General features: G+C 39.3%; 1 protein-coding gene and 1 long non-coding RNA gene across 5 annotated transcripts in view; one reads left to right on the top strand and one right to left on the bottom strand.

The window, feature by feature from the left end:
• Positions 1–15,505, bottom strand: part of LOC146477792 (uncharacterized) — a 299,841-nt gene extending 284,336 nt beyond the window's left edge. The window contains exon 1 of the long non-coding RNA XR_014865327.1: positions 15,461–15,505. This is a non-coding gene — a long non-coding RNA (uncharacterized LOC146477792). The remainder of the gene's footprint in view (positions 1–15,460) is intronic.
• Positions 1–25,947, top strand: part of LOC146477775 (uncharacterized) — a 291,187-nt gene that overhangs the window by 28,743 nt on the left and 236,497 nt on the right. The window lies entirely within an intron of this gene.

The following is a 25,947-nucleotide window of genomic DNA, read 5'->3' as shown; positions in this document are numbered from 1 at the left end:
TCAACAGAAGAAAAAGGTTTTCTCTTAATACCTTGAAAAAAATAATAAATAGAGTTCCCCTTCGCTGTCTCGAAAAATTCAACTTTCGCTGACGGAAACTTTCTATAGTACAAAATTGGTAACTAGAATCCTCAATAACGCGAACTATAATGCAATTTCTCCTGCTTTGCGCTTTTACAGAATTCAACTGCAAAAAATTCGAGTTTTTTTTATTGAGCGTCCCGGCTGGGTAGGGTTTTTCAGCATGAATATAACATAATTACAAAAGAAGAGAAGAACAAAAAACAAAATCATTTCGCTAGAAGTAGTGTGATTATTTTCAAGTTAAGATTCAACTGTGCAAAAAATTCATCATTGAAGATTTCTGGACAAACTCAAATTATGTTGCTTTTGTTTGTATCCCAGTCTTTTCTGAAAACTGAAGAAAACTATTCTTGGCAAATTCGCATTTTTCTGCCGATGGGCTTGGAGCTGACTTAATTTGTATTTTGTACCATGAAGGAACTCGGAGCATTAATGCTTTCCTGTAGATGGCACACTCGTCCATCGCCAAGCACTTTTTGCCCCCAGAAATTATTCGCCAGTAATGATACACCTTGCCAGAAAGAGACAATATCAATTCGAGGTTCTTGTGTAAAGAAACAAGACGACAATTTCACGACCAAACTATCCGTGAACCACAGTCCCTCAAGCCAGCGACACACTTGGCGATTTTATACGCTGATCGCCGCGATCGGCGAAAATCGCCAGGTGTGCCCGGCGCAGCGATTGAGATTTTGGCCGATCGCCGCGATCGGCGTATAAAATCGCCGATATCTGACATCGATTAAATTCGCCGGCATTCGCCAAGTGTGCCTGTTCCCGAGATTTTCTACGCTTATTGAAAAGATGAGGGCCACAGGTGCGCAGTTTCGTTTTAATTTTGTTCACACCAATCAAGCGCAAGTGGAAAGAGCACTCTTAAACGTGAATGTCCGTAAATCGTATTGCCACGATATGCTGCCTCCAAGGCTTGTGAAGGAATCGGCAGCAGTCATAAGTAAACCTATCATTATCTACGACAGGCTACTGGCTACGCAGCTGGCTGAATTCTACAGCACGATTCTTTTGGATTTTATTAGTTCCTATACGAAGTTTAGACTGGGACAAATTCTGAAAAAGGCTGCTTTTAAAAATTCTGTCGGGAAACTCGAGGGAAAGTTGGTAAATACACTTTTTTAAGTCAAAATTACGTTTTGAACACGAAAAAATTTTTACCAAGCTGGATTGTGAGTTTTAAATCTCGAAGCTGGGTTTATAAAAACGGAACCAAATATCGGGCATGTAAACGAGGCTAAACTGTTTTCCTTTTTTAAAAGCTTGTTTGGAATCGAATTTTTTTCCCAAAACAGCCAACCATACTTATCTCTCTTATTCTCTATAATACAATTCGATCGGGGTTGACACACATTGAAACGATGTCGTCTCGAGACCTTATTTATGGGGACTGCTTTCTTTACGTAAGTCTTTAATTTCAAGCTCTTACGTGTTACCGGCTTACATGGACGGAGAACTTGAAAACAATTTCGTTGTTGTTTGTGTATTTGTTTTGTTTTCTTTTTTTGCTACGCGAAGAGCAAAAAACCTTTGTTTGTTTTTCTGTTTTGTTTTGTTTTGTTTTGTTGTTGTTGTTGTTGTTGTTTTTTTTTTTTTGGGGGGGGGGGGGATTCCAGAAATTTATGCGCCAAAAAAAAAATATCAAAGGTAACACAATTTACAATGTCCTAGGTGTAAAGTGGTTATTTTAATAATCGGTTTGAGTTTTTTTTAAGCTCTCTACAACAATCCCATTCATATGATTCACGGTCTGATTCTGTTCAGAAACGTAACTTCAGCTGATGGTGTCGGAATCCGTAATTGTTTTCGCAAAGGAATCGAACTCGAAGAAACAAACAAAACAAGGCGCTGAGACTTTGGAAAGGAGAAAATCACTAAGTTCTGATTAGGTATTATTTTTCCCCAAGGAAAAGACATTTTCATTCAAGAAAATGTTAGTTTCATTCAAAAGTTTTAAATTGCATCGCCCACTTTTCAGTCTCAGTCGGACAAAGTAAAGTTGCCTTGCTGCCAATTCGAACTAGTTGACTGTGAGAGATCCTTGGTAGATGGTGTTAACAGTTTTCAAAGGTAACATTTTAAAATATGGAAGAAAGGGCAAGTTTAAAAGGATCTGCGCATTTCCATAAGTGAATGTATTATCTCCCAGGAGTCAAAAAAGGATATCCTGTTCAGAGCAACAGTACAAGGTTATTTGCGTTCGCTAAAAGAATCATCCGAGGAGCGACGAAAAGTGAGAGAAACTGCCAACACAGAAACAATCGACAGGATATTGAAAGCAGCTGACACGTACAAAGCAGAGGACTTACATTGGCACAAGAGCTGCTATGCAAAGTATACTGATAAGGGTTAGATAAGTAGATTAAGAAAATCGCTAGATTCTTTAAATACGCAGTAGCCTTCATCTGGCGACACGATCGAAGGAACTGGTAGACATGTTCCATAATGTCGGTCATACAATCAGCTACTGGGACCCTGTATTAACGGGCTTTTTTATTGGTGCAATGGCGACAAGCGGAACACTGCGACGGCAAAGAACGTGGACCACTGTGACGGGCACGGGCCTTAACTCTAATGTTGATACTCATAGGCCGTTTGATCTTGGGGCCCTGAAATAGTGTTCGGGCATGGGCCCTTGTATTAACGGGCCTTTTTTATTGGTGCAATGGCGACAAGCGGAGCACTGCGACGGCAAAGAACGTGGATCACTGTGCCGGGCACGGGCCTTAACTCTAATGTTGATACTCGTAGGCCGTTTGATCTTGGTGCCCCTGCCTTGGCACCAGTAATGTTAATACTTGTCCGCCATTCCAGGGTACGGGCGCTAGTCTGCGCACAATTTGCTGACTGCACCAACTTTTCCTGCGCCTCTGTCTTTAAATTAACAAAATTACGAAATGGTCAACAGAAGAAAAAGGTTTTCTCTTAATACCTTGAAAAAAATAATAAATAGAGTTCCCCTTCGCTGTCTCGAAAAATTCAACTTTCGCTGACGGAAACTTTCTATAGTACAAAATTGGTAACTAGAATCCTCAATAACGCGAACTATAATGCAATTTCTCCTGCTTTGCGCTTTTACAGAATTCAACTGCAAAAAATTCGAGTTTTTTTTATTGAGCGTCCCGGCTGGGTAGGGTTTTTCAGCATGAATATAACATAATTACAAAAGAAGAGAAAAACAAAAAACAAAATCATTTCGCTAGAAGTAGTGTGATTATTTTCAAGTTAAGATTCAACTGTGCAAAAAATTCATCATTGAAGATTTCTGGACAAACTCAAATTATGTTGCTTTTGTTTGTATCCCAGTCTTTTCTGAAAACTGAAGAAAACTATTCTTGGCAAATTCGCATTTTTCTGCCGATGGGCTTGGAGCTGACTTAATTTGTATTTTGTACCATGAAGGAACTCGGAGCATTAATGCTTTCCTGTAGATGGCACACTCGTCCATCGCCAAGCACTTTTTGCCCCCAGAAATTATTCGCCAGTAATGATACACCTTGCCAGAAAGAGACAATATCAATTCGAGGTTCTTGTGTAAAGAAACAAGACGACAATTTCACGACCAAACTATCCGTGAACCACAGTCCCTCAAGCCAGCGACACACTTGGCGATTTTATACGCTGATCGCCGCGATCGGCGAAAATCGCCAGGTGTGCCCGGCGCAGCGATTGAGATTTTGGCCGATCGCCGCGATCGGCGTATAAAATCGCCGATATCTGACATCGATTAAATTCGCCGGCATTCGCCAAGTGTGCCTGTTCCCGAGATTTTCTACGCTTATTGAAAAGATGAGGGCCACAGGTGCGCAGTTTCGTTTTAATTTTGTTCACACCAATCAAGCGCAAGTGGAAAGAGCACTCTTAAACGTGAATGTCCGTAAATCGTATTGCCACGATATGCTGCCTCCAAGGCTTGTGAAGGAATCGGCAGCAGTCATAAGTAAACCTATCATTATCTACGACAGGCTACTGGCTACGCAGCTGGCTGAATTCTACAGCACGATTCTTTTGGATTTTATTAGTTCCTATACGAAGTTTAGACTGGGACAAATTCTGAAAAAGGCTGCTTTTAAAAATTCTGTCGGGAAACTCGAGGGAAAGTTGGTAAATACACTTTTTTAAGTCAAAATTACGTTTTGAACACGAAAAAATTTTTACCAAGCTGGATTGTGAGTTTTAAATCTCGAAGCTGGGTTTATAAAAACGGAACCAAATATCGGGCATGTAAACGAGGCTAAACTGTTTTCCTTTTTTAAAAGCTTGTTTGGAATCGAATTTTTTTCCCAAAACAGCCAACCATACTTATCTCTCTTATTCTCTATAATACAATTCGATCGGGGTTGACACACATTGAAACGATGTCGTCTCGAGACCTTATTTATGGGGACTGCTTTCTTTACGTAAGTCTTTAATTTCAAGCTCTTACGTGTTACCGGCTTACATGGACGGAGAACTTGAAAACAATTTCGTTGTTGTTTGTGTATTTGTTTTGTTTTCTTTTTTTGCTACGCGAAGAGCAAAAAACCTTTGTTTGTTTTTCTGTTTTGTTTTGTTTTGTTTTGTTGTTGTTGTTGTTGTTGTTTTTTTTTTTTGGGGGGGGGGGGGGGGATTCCAGAAATTTATGCGCCAAAAAAAAAATATCAAAGGTAACACAATTTACAATGTCCTAGGTGTAAAGTGGTTATTTTAATAATCGGTTTGAGTTTTTTTTAAGCTCTCTACAACAATCCCATTCATATGATTCACGGTCTGATTCTGTTCAGAAACGTAACTTCAGCTGATGGTGTCGGAATCCGTAATTGTTTTCGCAAAGGAATCGAACTCGAAGAAACAAACAAAACAAGGCGCTGAGACTTTGGAAAGGAGAAAATCACTAAGTTCTGATTAGGTATTATTTTTCCCCAAGGAAAAGACATTTTCATTCAAGAAAATGTTAGTTTCATTCAAAAGTTTTAAATTGCATCGCCCACTTTTCAGTCTCAGTCGGACAAAGTAAAGTTGCCTTGCTGCCAATTCGAACTAGTTGACTGTGAGAGATCCTTGGTAGATGGTGTTAACAGTTTTCAAAGGTAACATTTTAAAATATGGAAGAAAGGGCAAGTTTAAAAGGATCTGCGCATTTCCATAAGTGAATGTATTATCTCCCAGGAGTCAAAAAAGGATATCCTGTTCAGAGCAACAGTACAAGGTTATTTGCGTTCGCTAAAAGAATCATCCGAGGAGCGACGAAAAGTGAGAGAAACTGCCAACACAGAAACAATCGACAGGATATTGAAAGCAGCTGACACGTACAAAGCAGAGGACTTACATTGGCACAAGAGCTGCTATGCAAAGTATACTGATAAGGGTTAGATAAGTAGATTAAGAAAATCGCTAGATTCTTTAAATACGCAGTAGCCTTCATCTGGCGACACGATCGAAGGAACTGGTAGACATGTTCCATAATGTCGGTCATACAATCAGCTACTGGGACCCTGTATTAACGGGCTTTTTTATTGGTGCAATGGCGACAAGCGGAACACTGCGACGGCAAAGAACGTGGACCACTGTGACGGGCACGGGCCTTAACTCTAATGTTGATACTCATAGGCCGTTTGATCTTGGGGCCCTGAAATAGTGTTCGGGCATGGGCCCTTGTATTAACGGGCCTTTTTTATTGGTGCAATGGCGACAAGCGGAGCACTGCGACGGCAAAGAACGTGGATCACTGTGCCGGGCACGGGCCTTAACTCTAATGTTGATACTCGTAGGCCGTTTGATCTTGGTGCCCCTGCCTTGGCACCAGTAATGTTAATACTTGTCCGCCATTCCAGGGTACGGGCGCTAGTCTGCGCACAATTTGCTGACTGCACCAACTTTTCCTGCGCCTCTGTCTTTAAATTAACAAAATTACGAAATGGTCAACAGAAGAAAAAGGTTTTCTCTTAATACCTTGAAAAAAATAATAAATAGAGTTCCCCTTCGCTGTCTCGAAAAATTCAACTTTCGCTGACGGAAACTTTCTATAGTACAAAATTGGTAACTAGAATCCTCAATAACGCGAACTATAATGCAATTTCTCCTGCTTTGCGCTTTTACAGAATTCAACTGCAAAAAATTCGAGTTTTTTTTATTGAGCGTCCCGGCTGGGTAGGGTTTTTCAGCATGAATATAACATAATTACAAAAGAAGAGAAGAACAAAAAACAAAATCATTTCGCTAGAAGTAGTGTGATTATTTTCAAGTTAAGATTCAACTGTGCAAAAAATTCATCATTGAAGATTTCTGGACAAACTCAAATTATGTTGCTTTTGTTTGTATCCCAGTCTTTTCTGAAAACTGAAGAAAACTATTCTTGGCAAATTCGCATTTTTCTGCCGATGGGCTTGGAGCTGACTTAATTTGTATTTTGTACCATGAAGGAACTCGGAGCATTAATGCTTTCCTGTAGATGGCACACTCGTCCATCGCCAAGCACTTTTTGCCCCCAGAAATTATTCGCCAGTAATGATACACCTTGCCAGAAAGAGACAATATCAATTCGAGGTTCTTGTGTAAAGAAACAAGACGACAATTTCACGACCAAACTATCCGTGAACCACAGTCCCTCAAGCCAGCGACACACTTGGCGATTTTATACGCTGATCGCCGCGATCGGCGAAAATCGCCAGGTGTGCCCGGCGCAGCGATTGAGATTTTGGCCGATCGCCGCGATCGGCGTATAAAATCGCCGATATCTGACATCGATTAAATTCGCCGGCATTCGCCAAGTGTGCCTGTTCCCGAGATTTTCTACGCTTATTGAAAAGATGAGGGCCACAGGTGCGCAGTTTCGTTTTAATTTTGTTCACACCAATCAAGCGCAAGTGGAAAGAGCACTCTTAAACGTGAATGTCCGTAAATCGTATTGCCACGATATGCTGCCTCCAAGGCTTGTGAAGGAATCGGCAGCAGTCATAAGTAAACCTATCATTATCTACGACAGGCTACTGGCTACGCAGCTGGCTGAATTCTACAGCACGATTCTTTTGGATTTTATTAGTTCCTATACGAAGTTTAGACTGGGACAAATTCTGAAAAAGGCTGCTTTTAAAAATTCTGTCGGGAAACTCGAGGGAAAGTTGGTAAATACACTTTTTTAAGTCAAAATTACGTTTTGAACACGAAAAAATTTTTACCAAGCTGGATTGTGAGTTTTAAATCTCGAAGCTGGGTTTATAAAAACGGAACCAAATATCGGGCATGTAAACGAGGCTAAACTGTTTTCCTTTTTTAAAAGCTTGTTTGGAATCGAATTTTTTTCCCAAAACAGCCAACCATACTTATCTCTCTTATTCTCTATAATACAATTCGATCGGGGTTGACACACATTGAAACGATGTCGTCTCGAGACCTTATTTATGGGGACTGCTTTCTTTACGTAAGTCTTTAATTTCAAGCTCTTACGTGTTACCGGCTTACATGGACGGAGAACTTGAAAACAATTTCGTTGTTGTTTGTGTATTTGTTTTGTTTTCTTTTTTTGCTACGCGAAGAGCAAAAAACCTTTGTTTGTTTTTCTGTTTTGTTTTGTTTTGTTTTGTTGTTGTTGTTGTTGTTGTTTTTTTTTTTTGGGGGGGGGGGGGGGATTCCAGAAATTTATGCGCCAAAAAAAAAATATCAAAGGTAACACAATTTACAATGTCCTAGGTGTAAAGTGGTTATTTTAATAATCGGTTTGAGTTTTTTTTAAGCTCTCTACAACAATCCCATTCATATGATTCACGGTCTGATTCTGTTCAGAAACGTAACTTCAGCTGATGGTGTCGGAATCCGTAATTGTTTTCGCAAAGGAATCGAACTCGAAGAAACAAACAAAACAAGGCGCTGAGACTTTGGAAAGGAGAAAATCACTAAGTTCTGATTAGGTATTATTTTTCCCCAAGGAAAAGACATTTTCATTCAAGAAAATGTTAGTTTCATTCAAAAGTTTTAAATTGCATCGCCCACTTTTCAGTCTCAGTCGGACAAAGTAAAGTTGCCTTGCTGCCAATTCGAACTAGTTGACTGTGAGAGATCCTTGGTAGATGGTGTTAACAGTTTTCAAAGGTAAAATTTTAAAATATGGAAGAAAGGGCAAGTTTAAAAGGATCTGCGCATTTCCATAAGTGAATGTATTATCTCCCAGGAGTCAAAAAAGGATATCCTGTTCAGAGCAACAGTACAAGGTTATTTGCGTTCGCTAAAAGAATCATCCGAGGAGCGACGAAAAGTGAGAGAAACTGCCAACACAGAAACAATCGACAGGATATTGAAAGCAGCTGACACGTACAAAGCAGAGGACTTACATTGGCACAAGAGCTGCTATGCAAAGTATACTGATAAGGGTTAGATAAGTAGATTAAGAAAATCGCTAGATTCTTTAAATACGCAGTAGCCTTCATCTGGCGACACGATCGAAGGAACTGGTAGACATGTTCCATAATGTCGGTCATACAATCAGCTACTGGGACCCTGTATTAACGGGCTTTTTTATTGGTGCAATGGCGACAAGCGGAACACTGCGACGGCAAAGAACGTGGACCACTGTGACGGGCACGGGCCTTAACTCTAATGTTGATACTCATAGGCCGTTTGATCTTGGGGCCCTGAAATAGTGTTCGGGCATGGGCCCTTGTATTAACGGGCCTTTTTTATTGGTGCAATGGCGACAAGCGGAGCACTGCGACGGCAAAGAACGTGGATCACTGTGCCGGGCACGGGCCTTAACTCTAATGTTGATACTCGTAGGCCGTTTGATCTTGGTGCCCCTGCCTTGGCACCAGTAATGTTAATACTTGTCCGCCATTCCAGGGTACGGGCGCTAGTCTGCGCACAATTTGCTGACTGCACCAACTTTTCCTGCGCCTCTGTCTTTAAATTAACAAAATTACGAAATGGTCAACAGAAGAAAAAGGTTTTCTCTTAATACCTTGAAAAAAATAATAAATAGAGTTCCCCTTCGCTGTCTCGAAAAATTCAACTTTCGCTGACGGAAACTTTCTATAGTACAAAATTGGTAACTAGAATCCTCAATAACGCGAACTATAATGCAATTTCTCCTGCTTTGCGCTTTTACAGAATTCAACTGCAAAAAATTCGAGTTTTTTTTATTGAGCGTCCCGGCTGGGTAGGGTTTTTCAGCATGAATATAACATAATTACAAAAGAAGAGAAAAACAAAAAACAAAATCATTTCGCTAGAAGTAGTGTGATTATTTTCAAGTTAAGATTCAACTGTGCAAAAAATTCATCATTGAAGATTTCTGGACAAACTCAAATTATGTTGCTTTTGTTTGTATCCCAGTCTTTTCTGAAAACTGAAGAAAACTATTCTTGGCAAATTCGCATTTTTCTGCCGATGGGCTTGGAGCTGACTTAATTTGTATTTTGTACCATGAAGGAACTCGGAGCATTAATGCTTTCCTGTAGATGGCACACTCGTCCATCGCCAAGCACTTTTTGCCCCCAGAAATTATTCGCCAGTAATGATACACCTTGCCAGAAAGAGACAATATCAATTCGAGGTTCTTGTGTAAAGAAACAAGACGACAATTTCACGACCAAACTATCCGTGAACCACAGTCCCTCAAGCCAGCGACACACTTGGCGATTTTATACGCTGATCGCCGCGATCGGCGAAAATCGCCAGGTGTGCCCGGCGCAGCGATTGAGATTTTGGCCGATCGCCGCGATCGGCGTATAAAATCGCCGATATCTGACATCGATTAAATTCGCCGGCATTCGCCAAGTGTGCCTGTTCCCGAGATTTTCTACGCTTATTGAAAAGATGAGGGCCACAGGTGCGCAGTTTCGTTTTAATTTTGTTCACACCAATCAAGCGCAAGTGGAAAGAGCACTCTTAAACGTGAATGTCCGTAAATCGTATTGCCACGATATGCTGCCTCCAAGGCTTGTGAAGGAATCGGCAGCAGTCATAAGTAAACCTATCATTATCTACGACAGGCTACTGGCTACGCAGCTGGCTGAATTCTACAGCACGATTCTTTTGGATTTTATTAGTTCCTATACGAAGTTTAGACTGGGACAAATTCTGAAAAAGGCTGCTTTTAAAAATTCTGTCGGGAAACTCGAGGGAAAGTTGGTAAATACACTTTTTTAAGTCAAAATTACGTTTTGAACACGAAAAAATTTTTACCAAGCTGGATTGTGAGTTTTAAATCTCGAAGCTGGGTTTATAAAAACGGAACCAAATATCGGGCATGTAAACGAGGCTAAACTGTTTTCCTTTTTTAAAAGCTTGTTTGGAATCGAATTTTTTTCCCAAAACAGCCAACCATACTTATCTCTCTTATTCTCTATAATACAATTCGATCGGGGTTGACACACATTGAAACGATGTCGTCTCGAGACCTTATTTATGGGGACTGCTTTCTTTACGTAAGTCTTTAATTTCAAGCTCTTACGTGTTACCGGCTTACATGGACGGAGAACTTGAAAACAATTTCGTTGTTGTTTGTGTATTTGTTTTGTTTTCTTTTTTTGCTACGCGAAGAGCAAAAAACCTTTGTTTGTTTTTCTGTTTTGTTTTGTTTTGTTTTGTTGTTGTTGTTGTTGTTGTTTTTTTTTTTTTGGGGGGGGGGGGGGATTCCAGAAATTTATGCGCCAAAAAAAAAATATCAAAGGTAACACAATTTACAATGTCCTAGGTGTAAAGTGGTTATTTTAATAATCGGTTTGAGTTTTTTTTAAGCTCTCTACAACAATCCCATTCATATGATTCACGGTCTGATTCTGTTCAGAAACGTAACTTCAGCTGATGGTGTCGGAATCCGTAATTGTTTTCGCAAAGGAATCGAACTCGAAGAAACAAACAAAACAAGGCGCTGAGACTTTGGAAAGGAGAAAATCACTAAGTTCTGATTAGGTATTATTTTTCCCCAAGGAAAAGACATTTTCATTCAAGAAAATGTTAGTTTCATTCAAAAGTTTTAAATTGCATCGCCCACTTTTCAGTCTCAGTCGGACAAAGTAAAGTTGCCTTGCTGCCAATTCGAACTAGTTGACTGTGAGAGATCCTTGGTAGATGGTGTTAACAGTTTTCAAAGGTAACATTTTAAAATATGGAAGAAAGGGCAAGTTTAAAAGGATCTGCGCATTTCCATAAGTGAATGTATTATCTCCCAGGAGTCAAAAAAGGATATCCTGTTCAGAGCAACAGTACAAGGTTATTTGCGTTCGCTAAAAGAATCATCCGAGGAGCGACGAAAAGTGAGAGAAACTGCCAACACAGAAACAATCGACAGGATATTGAAAGCAGCTGACACGTACAAAGCAGAGGACTTACATTGGCACAAGAGCTGCTATGCAAAGTATACTGATAAGGGTTAGATAAGTAGATTAAGAAAATCGCTAGATTCTTTAAATACGCAGTAGCCTTCATCTGGCGACACGATCGAAGGAACTGGTAGACATGTTCCATAATGTCGGTCATACAATCAGCTACTGGGACGTTCGTCGAGTCGATACTGCCCTCGCCAAGGACTCACTGTCACCTGACCGAAACTCACAATGAACTTTATGTTAACTTCCAATTTATTCACTTGCTGTATTATCACACACTAGAAGAAGATAATTAATTTTCAGCTCCTTTTCCTAGTTTCGAGGACTTGTATGCACCTCCCTCCATGTAATTACGATATAGCCTCTAGCCTCGTTTTCAAGAGTCATGTGACGTAGTCTGCATGTTGTAAACTCCTAATCTTTCTAAAAACATATTGTATGTATCCTCTGCTTATTTTACCTATTTTACTAAATTTGTATCAACGGAAACGTTTAAAAATTGTCCAATGTCGTTAACAGTAACCCTACTAGTTCGTAGAAACTAGTATCAATCATCTCTAGCTGCAGATGGTTAGTATGGAAATGGATTGCAACTTGAAACAATTGGCCAATTTTTTCAAGTTTTTCTGTGTATTTTTGAGAAATCGCTGGAAACTGATAATAGTTTATTCTTCCTCGAGGAAATCAGTTCAAATTTTCCTCCTGGTGCTCTAAGAGTAATTTCTTATTACAGAAGAGCTTCTTTGTCAAATGTTTGAGCAGGTTTGACCCGGGGGGGGGGGGGTACTCAACAGATGGTTGGGTAGAGAGGTGCGGCCCAGGCGTTCAAACCCTGACCCTGTTTAAGACACAATTCTCTGATTTCCCTATCAGATATCTAAGCATATCCTGTTTAAGCCATTAGGTCATGTAGCGATACCCTGTTGAAGACAGAAAGTTATGAAATAGATACCCCTTTCAAGACAAAACACCCTGAAAACCATACCATATCGGGCCGCACGTCCCCGTTAAGGTCACATAAGGCATGATTGTTGATGAGACAAAGCATCACGTTTTAATTCTGGGGAAAACTGAACACAAATTTTGCTTCCCAGTAAATGAGCCAATATATCTATTTGGGTTTGATAATCACGTATCACCTATCTGTAAGAAAATAAACAATCAGTTTAACGTAATGCTTAGATTTCGAAAACTTATTAACAAGGAAACATTATTGAAGCTTTACAAAGCCTTTATTTTGCCACACTTTTACTACTGTTCTTCTGTTTGGCACTTCTGTGGTGCGTGCAATATCGACAAAGTAGATAATCTTAACAAGCGTATTCTTAGCTTTATACTACAGGCCTATAGCTCCCCGTAGGACATTTTACTCAGTAAAGTTATCTTAAAATCGCTATTTATTAGACACCTGCAGAATTTCATGATTATATTATATAAGAGTCTGTTTCTTACTTACTATCCCAGGTATTAAGGGACATGTTAACCATACGTACCTCATCCTATAATAATCTACGTGGTAATTATATTCTGGACCTTCCAAAAGCAAAGACGACTACTTATGGCCTACACTCTTTCATACTTAGCTTGTAAAATATGGAACTCTCTCCCGGACACCTACAGGGCATCTGATTTTCTTCAATTTAAGCAAAAGATCCTTAGTGATGAGACCTTTCCACAGTGTATATAATGTTGTATATAGTATGCATATAATGATAGAATTGAAATTGTATCTCTTTTTATTTTATTTTGTCTATTAACTCTTTCTTTCTTTCTAATATTTATTTTCTCGAAGATATTAGCTAATTAAAGCTACTCTGTAAATTCGAGGATAAATAAAGTATATGCGGCGAATTGCCAGTAAAGCCAACCCATCAGGTTGGGCGATTTTATCACATGAGTCTTCAAAACTGCCACATCGCCGCGATCGACGAAAAAAATCGCCAGGTGTGTCCACATCAATCGCCTTGCGATTTTCGCTGGCGATCGAATTCGCCGCCATCGGCGTATAAAATCGCCAGGTGTGTCGCTGGCTTAAAGTGACTGAACATGCGCCGACTATAATACACAGGGTAAGATGTTATACTAATGTATGGGGGGTACGGCATCGGAATTTGTACACTCGTATTACCCCGATCAGATAAGGGATCTAAGCAGTCACGACGGGGATCACAACAAGCACTTTAGAAAACCAAATGGTTACTGATATAATTAACAAAACAATGGTTCAAGCGTTATTTATTGTGTTACATTTCTTTGGCGTTGTCAGGTCTGAGGAATTGCATCGTGAAATGGTGAAATTTCAAGGTTTTAAGGAAAACGTCAATACACGACGGTCGACAGTTAGACTTCAGGCTTTAAAATTTGAGTTGGCACAGAAATATTCAGCTAGCAAGAGTCAGCATCGCTATATAAACAAGAAAAATGAGGTTTGAATCTCCTTGTTAGTTTTTACTGCTAGATACAAGGGTGGCTATGCAATAAAGACACCATCTTTTGAGGTAGAGGAAGGAGTGTACAGGCAGAGTCCACCATCTATTTTGTGGTTTGCCGGTGGAGCCTGTTGGAATATCAGTAGTTTTGATCTCTCCCCTTAAAGAAATTAACAGACTGCTCGAAGTCCTGTGAATTTTGATGAACTTCAAAGCAGTCACAACAAATTCAACTCGATCCTAGATAGTAAGGTGAATAATTTCGAGGTATAGAATAAAACGTCAATTTAATTTCTACTTAACGTACTTATATAAACGTACTTTTACAATTTAATTTATACTTACTTATACAGAGATTAAGCACCACGTTTGCGGCAAACGGTAAACGCCGAAAAGACCACGTGACCATGTTTACCCTTCATTTGCCGCTCGCTGTTTTCAGTTTCTCAGAAAATTTGAGTAGTTTTGCGTCAAAATTAAAGGCCAGAATTATCTTGTACTATTTTCATATACGTACTCATATTTTCAAGAAAACATAAACGCGAATCTCACGTTTGCCGTAAACGTGGTGCTTTATCTCTCTAATTTTATACCTTATTATAGGAAATTAACAATGCACTTTATTAACGCGATTTTACAAAATTCGCGTTCATTTAATGTATCTTAATTAATGTCGATGTAAATTTAGTGCACGCTATTTTACAACACTGTTACTTTAAAGCCCCTTTATTTCATTACAAAACCTTATTAGTTCATGACTCCTCTATTGGCTCTTCAGAGTCACTATCTTTTGAATTGATAGGGTCTAGTTAGGTTCCAAAACCAAATTTTCGGCTTTAAAAAAAATTTAGAAACATCCGTGTAGTTGTCTTGAAAGGTTTTATTGACCGAAGCCAAAACTCACTCAGTTTGGCATTCAGAAATGTAAAGTGCGAGTTTGCAGAATTATGAAAATCGCAGTAAATAAAGCAAGATGCTTATCGAAAAATTCGCGTTAATTTAATGCATGTAAACCTGACTTTTGAAAATTTCGCGTTAATTTAGTGTAACGTAAATTTTCTTCGCGTTGTCAACGTGCATTGTTAATAAGGTATTTAAAAAAACATAGTCATATCTCATTCACACAAACTAAACGTGTTTAGTTAAACCAGGTTTAAAAAAATGAAAATAATTGGAAGAATACTGAAAAAAGGAATCTTACATATGTTAAAAAATCTTTTATTAAGCTAAATGTAAAGTCGTTAAACATAAGCAAGCAACTTCTACGAATATCACAATTTTGAACTGTGTTTAATTAGCGAGTTGTTCGACATGCTTTTAAGTTTGTTATAAACAGAGCATAAGTGATATTTTTCTTTGCGTTCCCGTTGTCTATGATATGCTGTTGTTATGTGACGTGCTGTCCACTTTTCATAGAAAGAGAGCATTCGTCTTTTTCTTCTCCTCAAATTATTTCGCGAGCGTCGGTTTGTTTCTCACTCAACAGAAAAATTTTGTCATAATACAACTCCTCCAGAACACACAGAAACTATTACGTGGGAGGCAAACAAAAGAAGCTGCTCGCAGTTTGGATGTTTCTCACGGAATTTTCTAAAAAGATGATACTGCGCATTACTTCTGCGTATCTCGAGATACTCGGGTTTCCTATGGGTGGTGCCTACTAATACAGGGATATTTTTGCACGGTTTGAAACTAATGCGTGGTTCAATTCTACCTGTTACCATCTCCCCCCCGGGCACACCCCCGGGCATTTGTGTACTTGACGTCCTATTCCCCACCCCCGGGCACACAGAAAGATACAATTCCCCACCCCCGGGACTCATGACATGGACTAAAAATAAACTACCTCGTTTTGATGATCTATTTCTTTATTTAAACAAAACCAGGAACCTGAAAAATCCTAAACTTTTAGAACGAACGCGTATACATATTTAAAGAAGTCAAAGCTGATTGCCGCAGATTCGAGTTGAATTCGAAGCGACGCGTACGCATTGCATGCAGAAAACCAACTGTGAAATTTGAGAACAGATCTGGGAACCGAAACATTTACCCAAAGCGTATACCTAGCCTTTAAGATAAAAGTATAAAAATGAAACAGCCTTGAATATACGAAATAAAGCTACTAAATTCGGATACTTACTTCAAATCAAGCTCTGGGATAAGCTTTTAAAGTAATGAATGAAAATGTAAATCACATCGCCTCCATCAGATCGATAAAATAAAATATATTTTCATTTTATAAACTGCAACAAATTACCAATAACACTTAAATTCAAACAGAGCTTTCAGCTTCCACAGATTACTCTGGTCCAGCTATTCGCTAACGTACTCAATGGACTTGCCAGCGAAAAACTCGACCTTTTCCGCGTAGTTAGCCGCCATTGTCACCCCATAAGTCCTTGCGTGAGTAGTTATTTAGATTTGCCCCGCCCCCTACCCCCGGGCAAGACCGCTTGAGGAAATTCCCGACCCCCGGGCCAGACGGGCCGAGTTTTCCCGGGGGTGTGCCCGGGGGGGGATGGTAACAGGTAGAATTGAACAATGCATAAGCGGAGAAAGTAGAACTCAGCAAGTGCTCTTGGTATCCAAAATGAAACTGATTGGGGTGAACGTGCATTTTTCAGAGATAATAAAGCTTCAATTTGAAAAAAAAAAAGAAGCCATACATTGCTTTGTATTTTACGGGTTTTAGAATAATTGTTGCTTACTTACCTCTAAAATATGTGTCGTTACCCCAAAAAGGCACCGTAATTTTCAGCGATGGGACAGAATACATATTTTCAGGATACATGTGTAGCCTAAGAATCATGTCCATAAAACAAAATAGTTGAAAGAAAATTTCTTTGACGAAGTAAGTATTACGAACCGAATTTATGACATCAAGTACGAAAGGCACGAGAATTCCACTTTCCTTTTTTCGTAAGTCCATTGTCCCGACTTTCTTATCCTGCAAATCAGATCACTTCCATATTTGGAAAACGAAACCAATCCGGGAAAAAACCCTTCTTCATCAAAGCGTGCATTCCGAGAAGGAGGAAGCGAAGACGGTTTTCCTCTGCCTTTTCGCGTTAAAACATAATTTACTCGTACTTTTGCTATTAATATTGTAATCATGGGGTGAGAAAACCATTTTTTTCGAGATTGTTAGCATGTAGCGAGTCGTATCAACTTCATGGAGCTTAGCTGTGGGCAAACTTTCTCCGTGGATCGTGAAGCTGATTTGTCGAAGGTAAGCGTACGACAAAGTGGATATAGCGTGTATAGTCTCTTTAGCTTCGTTTTTAACTTTCAGACAACCCTTGATTCAGTATTCACTTGAATCTTTTAATGAAGATGGGTCTTAGTGCTTTGTAAAAGCTCGAGATCATGCAGGCTTCGCCTTCTTGGAAATATCAAGCTTTCATGTTGTGGGATTGTTGCTTGAACTTGATAATCTTGTTAACTTAATGAACACGTTTTACATTGTTATTAACTGCTTCTTTGGATAAAGTTTAACTGAGGTACCTCCGGGACTCGGGTAAATGAGGTTCGCGGAATAATTGCATGAAGTTCGCATTAAAAATTATGAGGCACGCTATGTCGATGGTATGCGCCGATCAAATCGAAACTTCAACATCCCCCCCCCCCGGGCAAACCCTGGGCATTTGACTATTCTCTGTGCCCGGGGGTGGGGAATTTGACCTTGCCCGGGTGGGGTGGGGAAAAATGAACCGGAAGTGTTAGGTTTCAAATCGCTTTTTGGGGGGGCGCCGAAGTCGGTAACAGCTATAAATACGTGTTTGGACGAGATGGAGGAGTTTAAAGGAAGAGATACAGCATTACAAAAAAATGTTACAAAAAAAGGTCTTCAAAAGTGAGATGCTTAAATATTAATTTGTTTTCATAGATTGTATATAAACGATGTAGATTTTTTATACAATGAGTCGAGCTGCGGCTTTGTCCTGCAGTGAATAGTGAAAGAAATAAACACTGTCGAATGAAAAACCGCTTTGGCTTAAGTTGCAGAATATCCTGCCACTCGAACAGCATTCTACGTAGCCGGCTAACTAATTAATATGTATTTCTAGTTCTTTAAAGTGCCCATAACGGAATTTTTTTTATTTTTTCATCTGAATCTTTACATCACGCGAAGAACGTCCGCGAAAAAATTTTTCGATTTGCATGAAACGCGAATTTCTTATGAATTTTACAAATCTTTAAAATCCTATTTTATTGCGGTCCACCCGCCCCACTGATGAGAATGCCGACGGGCTCACAATAGGGCCACGTGACATGGTCTGTGACGTACATTCAGGAACTCTCGTGTCTAAACACTCACTTGACCTTCAGTAAAGTACATTCGCGGCAGAAAGAAAATCGTCAGATTCACCGGTAGGAAAGAAAAACTTAGCTCCAAATAAGTATATTCCATGGCAGAAAACTTATCTGACACGAAAAGTGAGCAAACCGCTGAAGAAAGCAGCTAGGACGAATTTGAAAGCGTCGAAGTCGAGGCGATAGATGGCGTCCACGAAACAAGTAATACGTGTGAAGATGATGATTCACTCGAACCGTACGTGGACGAGCCGATAGCAGACGAAGAATGGCTAAAAAGGTATCGCAAGGAACAAGAGGAGAAGCGACGACTCAAAGAAGATTTAACGAAACGCTTGGAGAATAGAGTGCGTGTTAGTGAATGGTAAATTTCTCACCTTGCATTTTGCATACGTGCTCTTCATTATCATCTGTCAAAACTATGGCCAAGTACTCACATACATTCGAACGAATTATTTTCCATGTAGATGTACTTGTGGTAACTGTAGCCGTGATCTGCTAGCAAATATCAGCGAGTGCTACTGCTGCAAGGAACTCAAAGGCAATTGGGAAGCGCTGACTAGGGACATTGTTCTCGCGGAACTACAGGAGAGACACGTGTTGAACTGTGATAATAATAGCTTGTCTCGTTCTCTGAAATTTCGGCCGTAAATTTAATTGTAGGATGGAAGTTGTTAGCTTGTCCAATGAACAGGTTAATTTCCTTTTTGTCACTGTCCCACAGTTTACCAAATCCATTGTATCTTTTAGGCGCATACGTCTTGCGAAATGTTCGAAGTCTCACAAGAGTTGGCGTCTAATGAAATTGGTGTCTGTCACCGGTGTCGGGACAAATTTGAGCCTTTAGAAATAACGCTAACAGGCTGTCGCTAAGTTGTTTGTTTGAAAAATTCTTTATGAATTTCTCGTGTTTTTCTCTTTGTGTCTCAATCCGTTTTTAGTCAATTTTTTTCTGCGCTCATTGCGCTTGTTATTTGTTTTGTGCCCTTTTTTATTTTGAACCCCCGTTGTGGTGGTTAGGTTTTCAGAGATAACGCTGTTATACTTTTCAACATTTTTATTGTTTGCAGAATTCTGCAACACATGTGTGTACAATATTTGTTTGAGCTCGTTGAATTCTTGCTGCAGTTTATCTACCTTATCTACATCGTGGTTTACAATGTTTTCTGTGTTCGCCGGGTGCGACTGTTCTCGCATCGATCTATTTACATCAGTGGTAGCATTTGTGCTAGTATTTTTTGAGAGCTTGGTCTCAACGAAACTTCGCGGATCTCACGATCTATGAGAATATATACCAAAACAATTACGCCATATTTTATAAAACTTGCGACTGAGTTAACAGTGAGGTCAAACTATAAACCTCAGAAGGTTACAACACTTAGAATGTCACAAGCGGTTGTGAATATTCAGTATCGAAAGCTTACCATTCGCTTTTCCCTGCTCCTCTTCGAAGTTGGCTCTTGGTCTTCGTCTTCCTTTCGCTTAGCTGTTTTAAAGGATAAACACAAACGCGATGTCATCCTACTCCAGTTCACGTTTTAAGTTTAAACCTGAATTCATCAGCCTTGTGAAATCCTCGTCATTGAAGTGCATCGAGCACAAGGACGAGGTCTTTCCAGGCGCGCGTCCACATCTTCCTCCGCTCCAGCATAAAATCGATCCATTTCTTTCGCCTCCTCAGTCTTTACGGGCATGTGGTGCCAAAGAAAGGAATCCTGTACATGCTTATTCCATTCGCTTCGTCTTTGATGTTTCCACATCTCGCTGCAACACATCTTTCCGGTATTTTCGAGAAACGTGCAGAAATACCGCGACTTGTTTTCAGTGAGATCCAGAGAAAGGCTGAAGTCACGTGTTCCTGAATCTACGTCACAGCTCTTGCTAAACCGAGAGGAGACTAATGCGAATGGTGGGCCAAAATGGCGGCAAATTTGAACGTCTTATATAACTCATAAAAAATTCGTGTTTTATGCAAATCGAAAAAAATTTTCACTGAAGTTCTTAGGGTGATGTTTAGTTTCAGATAAGAGAATAAAAAAAATTCCGATATGGGCACTTTAAACGATGTAGTTTTTTATGCAATCAGTCAAGCTGCACCTTTCTCCCGCATTTGTGTCTGCAGAGGTTTTTAGAATAGCCATAAAACAGCAGTGAACAGTTAAAGAAAAAAAAAAACATTGTCGAATGAAAAACCGCTACTTTGGCTTAAACTGCAGAATACCCTGCTACTCGAACAGTCTACGTAGCCGGCTAACTCATTTTAAATATGTTATTATGTATTTCTCGTTAAACAACCTTCGCCGTGTTTCGGAGTTAGAGCAGCTTACGCTTGCTGATTGACATTGTCCGACTTAATAAATTCAATTTCCAATCATTAGTTTCAATGTTAAAGTTGTGGTTTTTGTAGTAACTCATGACAGGAGCCGACAACGATGGTTCTTTAGGAGTGGCATTTGAACACCATTTTGGCCCGAGGGGGCGGGAATTTGAACGATCCAATCTTCAAAAGTTCAAATGCCCGGGGGGGGATGTTGAAGTTTCGAGTTGATCGGCGCAATATGGACACATGCAAATTAATCTTCGGTTTAATTTTACTGAAATTTGTCGGAAGAAAGTCTTGTTTGAGTCACATTTTTCGCGGAATGCTAACATTAATGTATCAGTCAATTCCAAGCGCGATCATCCCCCCCCCGGGCAACCCCCGGGCATTTGACCCCTGTTCGGCTCCACATAGTGGGGCATTTGACGCGAATAGAAACCCGACCCATCGGGCATTTGACCCGTCAACAAAATGCTGGTCAGCGGTCGCGTTTAAAAATGATTTGTACTCCATGTAATATGTCACAACTCCTCGTGGTTTTCGACAAAATTTATGTTGATATATGCGAGCTCCAGCGTATTAAAATATTTGGAAATATGCCATTATACAAGGTTTGGAATTTTCAGAAGGACGTGAGGAAAGTTGTTTTAGCGTCAACATTCAAAGAATTTGTATCAAAAGGTATTAAAGCTGTGAAGTCTTTCTTTAGCTAATCTTTAGTAATCTAAAGCGTAATCTTAAAATTATCGCGGCGTAAAATTATCGGGAGCAAGCACACTACACTAATGAAGCGTTCAGCACAAAAAAGCGTTAGCCATGCACTAAGAGTCTAGTCGAATCCTTCGAAACTATAAAATCGACAAGTACATAACGATTTTGGATGATGATGCATTGATGTGTAATTTTTGTTCGGGCTTCGGTTTTAATCCTAATGTGCCGTACTTTGTGAGGATATTTCGTTAATAATTCTGTCGTCAATACCAGATATTATATAAAATTGCGGAAGTTATCAATTTCGTTGATTTTTATATAAATAGAGCTAAAAACCAACACGATGACTTTTCAGCCCCAACCAGTGGGGCATTTGACCTAGAAATCGGCCCACATAGCGGGGAATTTGATCAGGCATTTTTAAAAAAGTCAAATGCCCGGGGGTTTGCCCGGGGGGGGGATGATCGCTTTTGGAATTGACCCAGACATAACTTCAAGTCTACATTTCTATCAAACATTTTGGTGTAAGCTGATCAAGAAATCAATCATTTCTTCTTGGTTTGTCATTTTTGATGACGCAGATACAGACGCCACTCTGATCTGCATAGCTAGTCACGCATGGCCTAGCCGGTGGTATCGAAAACGATGACCAAAGCACGAAGCACCCTAAAACTAGAAAACGAAGCACTCTAGGTCGAAGAGGAAGCACCCTATTTTCAATCAATTACAATCACTGCAGCAGAGGCGAAAAACCAAATTTATGTTGATCAGATAGATAGACAGATTGTTGTTGTTTTGTATCAGTCAATTCCAAGCGCGATCATCCCCCCCCCCCCGGGCAACCCCCGGGCATTTGACCCCTGTTCGGCTCCACATAGTGGGGCATTTGACGCGAATAGAAACCCGACCCATCGGGGATTTGACCCGTCGACAAAATGCTGGTCAGCGGTCGCGTTTAAAACTGATTTGTACTCCATGTAACATGTCACAACTCCTCGTGGTTTTCGACAAAATTTATGTTGATATATGCGAGCTCCAGCGTATTAAAATATTTGGAAATATGCCATTACACAAGGTTTGGAATTTTCAGAAGGACGTGAGGAAAGTTGTTTTAGCGTCAACATTCGAAGAATTTGTATCAAAAGGTATTAAAGCTGTGAAGCCTTTCTTTAGCTAATCTTTAGTAATCTAAAGCGTAATCTTAAAATTATCGCGGCGTAAAATTAACGGGAGCAAGCACACTACACTAATGAAGCGTTCAGCACAAAAAAGCGTTAGCCATGCACTGAGAGTCTAGTCGAATCCTTCGAAACTATAAAATCGACAAGTACATAACGATTTTGGATGATGATGCATTGATGTGTAATTTTTGTTCGGGCTTCGGTTTTAATCCTTGTGCCGTACTTTATGAGAATATTTCGTTAATAATTCTGTCGTCAATACCAGATATTATATAAAATTGCGGAAGTTATCAATTTCGTTGATTTTTATATAAATAGAGCTAAAAACCAACACGATGACTTTTCAGCCCCAACCAGTGGGGCATTTGACCTAGAAATCGGCCCACATAGCGGGGAATTTGATCAGGCATTTTTAAAAAAGTCAAATGCCTGGGGGTTTGCCCGGGGGGGGGGGGGATGATCGCTTTTGGAATTGACCCAGACATTTATGTTAAGATGTTCCCCTTGAAGAACTTTTTGTTCATGATTTCTCTCTGATAATTCATAGTTGCTTTAGTAACCGAAGAAATGCATGTCAAGCTCGAGTAATTTGCATATGTGGTTGTTTAGCTGGGTAAAACTTAAGCAATTTTTTTTACCGTAATTGTTGTCAGTGATTTTGAAATAAACGCCACCCTTGAATAAACCCGCCGCATTGGAGTCATCCTGAATCGAGTAAATAAGGTGCAAAAAAGGAAATGCCGCTTTGAACGGTTACCTTTAATTCAGCCAGGGCTGCGGAAATTCATTTTCAACACCTCGCAGTTGGATAGTTTTGAGTAGCACTCTAGCTAGCCGTTATCGTGCTTGATTCGTGACTAAATTTCAACCCTGAATAAAACAAAACAAAACAAGACCCTAAGTCAGCCTTAAAAACTGAGTACTTTGTTTTCGACCTAGAGTGCTTTGTTTTCAACCAATTGCTTCGTTTTCGAGTTTTAGGGTGCTTCGTTTTGACCTAAGTGTTTAGTTTTGGTCTTAGGGTGCTTCGTTTTTGAGTTTTGGGGTGCTTCATGCTTCGAGACCACCTGGCCTAACCTGCCTTATAAGTCTTAAAGGCGCGTTCGATTCTCTGCACATGAATTAATCATTATCCTCCATAAGAATGGATGTGAATACTTTTGGTCAATTTTGTTTTTGGTCTGAAAGGCACTGACTGGGGTAAAAGCAAGACTCAATTAAATTCTACATAATCTTAAAGGAATTTTTTTTTTTTTTATAAGTGTAGATACGTCATTTTCAGGAAAATCTTAATTTCTAGGGTGAAAAAGTTAGGGTTGACTTATACACCAGGGCCGGGTTGTTTGAAAGCCGATTTACATTAATCTACGAGTAAAAGTTAATCCAAGTTTTCATCTTGCTCTCTAAAAGTGGTTTTAAAGGTTAATTTCAAGCTAAAGGCAAAGAAAAGTCTAAGCCAAAATGGAGGGGCACATATCTTTTGGAAGAATCTTTAAAGATTAATAATTAAACTTGAATCAAAGTTCACGTTAATCCAGGATTAGCTTATTCAGGCTTTGAACTACTGGGCCCAGTTCAGCTTATACAGACTGGAAAATATAGCATTCTTAATCTTAGAAGGACCTTTCTGAAAACCACTGTTAGTGGTGATCGAAAGTTTGCTAATAAAAGATTATTATTAGAACCACTTGTTTGCAGTTATCTCTCATATTCTTAATTCATACTACTGTGGCATTGCCTTGTAACGCAAATCTATAACAAGAGAGATAAGCTACATGTAGATTGAGTTCAGTTGACATCTGATCTGTGTGGGGAAGATAATGGTTTTCAACTACCGCACAGCATATTCTCAAATATTTTCTCTGTAATCCAATATTTGTGGTCAACTGAATAGTTCTGTTCCTTTTAAGACCTGATACATCACAAGCAAGTCACTAGGCCAAGCAGTATCAACATACACATTCTCATTACTGTTCTCCCCATATTTCTTATAGTACTTGTTGGGAGAATTTGTTTAGATCTTTGGTGATCATTTCCTGTATTCTCATTACATGAATGTTTGATCAAGCAGTGATATTGTAAGGAGATATTAGATGCACATCGGCATTGAGGTATAAAGGGTTAAGACCTGACACATCACAGGCAAATCACTATAGCATTAAATTTTATGCAACCTTCTGATCAGTCAATTATTTAAATCCATCTTATACATCAAGTATTATGTAGACGCCTTAAAATATAATTACGATCCAGAGGACCCACGATCCTGGAAAACTATCTGTCTGTCATGTAATGTTTCACGTGTGCCTGTCCATTTTCTTTTCTTCTTTTTTTTTTTTAAATCGCCATATACATGTATATCCTCATCTGTTTTCTTTGTTTGGTTGTGTTAATATTTTTAAACTCTGGGATCACTGTAATTGGCTTGCTGCTGTTGTGGTATTTCTGCCTAATTTAGCATTTATTATACATGTACTTATCCCTTTATTTTTCTGTATAATGTATAAAATTTTTTTTAATGCAGGGGCGGATTTAGAGGGGGACCGAGAGGGCCGCGGCCCCCCCTTTCAGTTTGTCCGAGATTTTTTTTTTGGTCAAAATATACAATAATTTTATCATTTTGTAAGCAGTCTGTTGGAGCTTTTGATTTTTTTTTAGCTAAAGCATGGTTTTGCGCTAATAGTATGACCAAAGCTGTGCGAAAAAGCTTTCAACGTTACAGGTGTTAATATTATCCTTTTGAAGTGATGAAGAAGACTGGATGCGAATTACTTGTCTACAGTCAACCTATTTTACAGAGACTGTAACAACGTAAAATCTTAATGTCTCCATATATATTTATATATATTTTGGTTAGGTACAATGAGAATAACATTGTGACACATACGTCCTTATGTGTAAAATGTATTTCCGTAATAACGGGAATACGTAAAGCTTTGCAGCTCTGTCGCCTCATCTTGTGGTTATAGTTCTTAAGGGTATCAGGTTAGGGTTAGGGTTAGGCTAACCCTAACCCTAACCTTGTAAAGTAATGCCATAGCCTTCAAGTATAGTGCAATTGCATTCAGCCCAGACCCCCCTAGAAAGTAGCACCTAAGGCGCTACTGTCGCGCACTAACGCATGCTGATTAGTATTCTTGTTCGGCCCCCACTTTCAAAAAATCCTAGATCCGCCCCTGTAATGTAATAGGTGAAACTAATAAAATAAAATAAAAATAAATTAGGTGATCACTGACAAGAGATTGTAGCATGGTTAGGTTACATGAGCTCTATAAGATGACATCTTAAAGGGAAATTGTCCCTTAAAGTACAACGATGGCCACTCAGAGAGGTTTAGCTGTACTGGGTACTAATGCTCTAACAATATACGTACATGTATGACTGGAAATTTATTTTTGAGACAAAACTTTAAATAAATATACTATTACAGTCAATCCATGTCACATGTGACCGGTATTGTTGAAATTTGAATAGAGGTTTGGAATTTACATGTCAGTTTTGAAAATCACCAATAAGAGTTCCCTTAGAAATTTCCCTAGTTTATTGACCATATAAAGTTATGAATTTTTCTTTACATTACAGCATTTAGTATTTCA

Source organism: Pavona decussata, unplaced genomic scaffold, assembly GCF_977016875.1.
Source record: "Pavona decussata unplaced genomic scaffold, jaPavDecu1.1 SCAFFOLD_69, whole genome shotgun sequence".
NCBI lineage: Eukaryota > Metazoa > Cnidaria > Anthozoa > Scleractinia > Agariciidae > Pavona > Pavona decussata.
This window is presented reverse-complemented; position numbering and strand designations above follow the sequence as displayed.